Below are 4,257 nucleotides of genomic sequence, written 5' to 3' on the forward strand. Positions count from 1 at the left end.
CAATTTCACATTGCTCCCCCAGAACATTACGTTGAAACATAGCCAGCGCATGCAGAGTACAACTGGAAGCACCATTAGAAACATAAATTTAGGATATTCACACGGCGTCGCACGGCAATGTAGGCGGATATGGGCGGGCGAAAATCGCGTGAGCTGTCCACGCGTTTCAGGTAATGCGTGCTGTATGGTGCTCGTGTCGCGTGACGCGCGGTGAATCTATGGGGTGTAAAACCTGTCATATTTGTAACTGTGATACTGTTAAAGTGAACACATTTATTCTGAGGTGAACTTGCTTATAATGTGATGAACTTCGTTCATTTTGAATCTGTGTGATCACCCGGGACTTTTATTGTGTGTGATCACCCGGCATATTTCTAATGGTGCTTCTTGCGTACTGTTTTGAAGGGACGCGTGCTAGGTGTGTCGCGTGAAATATACGCTGGATATGTTTGCACAGAATGCCTCGGTGAGAGCTCTGAAAGCAATCTGAAATTGTGTTTCTTGCTACTCAGCTTGGGTTGAGTCTTCTTTGTAATATTGAGTACGTGCGGAGTTTCACTGCACTGCACCAACCACTATGTGTCTATTCGATCACTTTGTTTAGTAGGCGTTGGAGCGTCAGTGAGAGAAACAATTGTGAGCTTCACCGCATAGCATTACTATGCTTCGCCATTCTGCCTGATAAACATTTAATTAGTTTCTTGTGTTGAACTGCAACGCACACCGTCTAAAACAAAACGATACTAAGCTTCCTTGCAGGTGCAGCTCTACAGGGTTTCTTGATGATCTGCTCAATCAAAATTGAAATCGTTTTTCTCTAAAACAAGCTTCTCTGCAGCGCATCAACTCTCCATGTTTCTCGATCATGTGCGTCTTCCTCCTCAGCTTTTTAGTACGAACGCGTGCGGAGCTAGTGGGTTTCACTGCTTGGCATCACGACGTTTTTTTTTTTTTTTTTTGGTTTTTTGGTTTTTTTTTTGGTTTGTTTTTTTTTGGTTCGTTTGTTTTTGGTTTTTTTTTTGGTGGCATCAAAACGTTTTGTTTTGTTTTGCTGTTGTTGTTTGCAGAGTAAATCAAAATCGCCTGAAGGCGCGGAGCTCCTTTGAATGATAACAGTAATGATGTAAATGTAATGAGTTGAAACAAAGTAAAACAAAACATTAGACCATTAGACCACCCAGCTTTTTACGATAATTCGTGCAAACAAATCGAGCAACAAAGGGGGCATCTTCCAAATATCACAGTCTCACTTCACAACGCACTTCCTTTGTTGTCAGATTGCTAACGTGTAAACATAACTGCAACTGACGTAAATATAACTGCAACGCCAAGCAACCACCAGACACTTTCCATTGGTGACGGCGATACAAGCAATACATGTTACGGTGAATCGCTAGAGGCCCATGGAACTCGTCAGCAAAACTCTCAAAGCCACGGAGGTGCGTGAGTTCCTTGTTGTGAACGGCCGCAGATCAGACGACGAATAGATTCGATGAAAAAAGTACATACACAAAAGTACACAAAAAGTCTTCGTAACATATTTCAGCAGATGCAGGTAGGTAACACAATTTTGGCACAGTATTTGCTTTATATGTCTAACAAGCAGAGATATCAAATCTTTGTGCCAAAACGGTGTGCCACGTGTCTGTGTAGAGACGAGTCGCTTAGATGGAATAGGTATAGCATCTTGATGTTGAATGCAAGAAGTTAATGTTTGACAACATATATGTCATGGGTTAAATAGAGCAGTATATCATACACCATCAGAAGAATGCCAACACTTCAGTGCTTTACCTTTACCTGTTATTCCAATGTTTACTCTCCCTTCTATTGGAATTATGTATTTCAGAATCATTTTTGTATTACTGAATTTTAATTTGGCAATCCTTTCACATGTCTTGTGACGGAGAGGTTAGCAATCTAAGCAGTGTATGTGCCTCTCACAACCTGCATCTTTTTCCAAAAATACTCCAAAAGCCAGGAGACGACATAACCAGACATAAAAGTAGAGAACTCCGACTTAACATAACAAAATAACAAGGTTTACTCAGACGCTTCATCCGTCATGCGACGGACATCATCAGTGCCAAACTGAATGAGAGATTGCACAACCGGTCAGTGTTTAAAGCTCAGCTACGCCGATTTTCGAGTGTTACAGAATGGAATGGTACTCACACGATGTGTTCATAAGGGAACACTGATTATGTATGCAAAATAGTTATCCCAAACTCCTCGTGGTTTTCCGAAAAAGTGAATTTTTAGTTTCGCTGACATCCCGTCTTGTGGCCCGCAAACCCTCTGTCGACGACACATTCGTGGTCTGCCCGCACTCCGGCTTGCCATGACTTTTGGCTTGGTTTCTTCCGCCAAGCCGGCCAGTTTCTTCTGCCGAGCCGTCTGCTGCGCAGATTCACATTGGGGAAGTGATAAACAGTTCGCTATTAGGGAGCCAATATATTTCTGGGCTTCACTAAACCCACGAGGAACGTGAGTTTTGCTTCCTTCGACTGCAAAGCATTTGCTAGGCCAGTACAGACTTCCTGGTGTCATTCCTGTTTTGTGCTGCGTGCCGAGAATGCGTGAGCGTTTTGCTCCCGTCTGCAAGAACACTTCAGCATGCCGTTCCAATGTTTCACACTACAATTTTCCGAAAGGCGAAAGAGAAATCTATTGACTGCAACAATCGGTTACAACTCCGACTGGGTGCCACCTTCGAAAGCAGTGATTTGATCTGTTCATCTGGCTCATACGAAAGTTAGGGAAGCAATGCGCAACTTGTTTCACAAGAAGCTGAAGATGTCTCGTCCGGGATGCTGTGCCAACCTTATCTGCAGCAGGAGATTGCAGGGGCAGGACTAGGCAGCAGATAAAGGTTAGACGCGTAATGTTAGACAAGTCAGTCATGCGGCACTCCACGTCTCAACTATCACCGTCTGGGTTTCAAGCTAAAGGCTTTCACCAGTGCCAACCAGACGCCCCTTCAAAGTTCATATGTTTTTGTTGACGGAACAGTGACACCTGGTAGTGAGACATTTCATTTTCTGATTAATCAAGTGCATTCCATCACTTGTGCTCGACTTCTTGTGTTCGTATACCCTTGCTGTTGCTCGCTAGCTTAGAGCAACCATGCCTGAGGTGCCAGCGCTTTCAGAGTACATTTAAGCAGTATCATCGTATCATATGCACGGCAGCACATCTTGTGTATTTTGAGTAAGGTATAAATTCAATGTTGACTCAGCTGTTGTATTTTGGTCACCAATAAGGTGTTCTTCCAGAGCGTTCAAGGGCAGTTCAAGCAGTTTCATGTGTGCAACAGCACATACTTTTTCTCAGTTTTGACTAAGGTAAATCGAAATCTTCCAGTTGATGTCTTTCGGTCATAAATTATGTTTTTCGAGACATTCAAACAGCATCATATGTGCAACAGTACATACTTTTTCTCAGGTGAAGTAAGGTAAATCTGTCCGCCGTGGTGTTCTGGCAGTGCAGCAGAAGCTTGTGTTGCATTCAAGTGGTATCATGTATACAAAAACTTGTTTTATGCCTTTCTGTAGCTGCTGTACTAATATTGTGAGTACAGAGACATTCATGCATAACATATCGGAGCATCTTGTGTGCTATTGTTGGTATGATCTGCAGCAGTATATTGATAATGTTAATTATTCAATGACTTCAGCTAACATTTACATTCTTACTTCCAGGTAAACCTGTCACAGATGCCCTACCCCTTGGTATGCATAGTTCAAGATTGTACCGAAACAATCCACATGGAGCATTACAGCACACCACATACTGCATGTCTATGCTGCGTGTACAATGCATCAAACCTATTTCTCAAGTACAGGCCAGCTGGTACGCAATTACAACATGAAACAACTGACACAGGGACCGTAAAGTCATGCCTTTTCCTCCGCACCTCGGGTTTCATGTTATTATCCTCACATGCAGCTCAATTCGCCTGTGCTGTGCAGCATGAGCAAAAGCATATATTGTTTGTGGTCACATGACACGGAACATAAATACAGTGAAACCTTCCTATGTTGGACACCCGCGGTGCAGCCGAAGCGTCTCCTACTTATAGAGGTGTCCGAGTTACAGAACATGACGGCAACGAAAAATGGAAGAGATCACAGCTGTGAGAAATGTCCCCCTTCTTCAATTTAAGGTCCTTAGTGGTACCTGGTTGTAGTGTCTGGTAGTGGTACCTCTACCCACTCACTGATAATTATTACTGATTTTAGTATATTCAATTCCGTT

Source organism: Ornithodoros turicata, unplaced genomic scaffold (genome assembly GCF_037126465.1).
Source record: "Ornithodoros turicata isolate Travis unplaced genomic scaffold, ASM3712646v1 ctg00000857.1, whole genome shotgun sequence".
NCBI classification, from domain to species: domain Eukaryota; kingdom Metazoa; phylum Arthropoda; class Arachnida; order Ixodida; family Argasidae; genus Ornithodoros; species Ornithodoros turicata.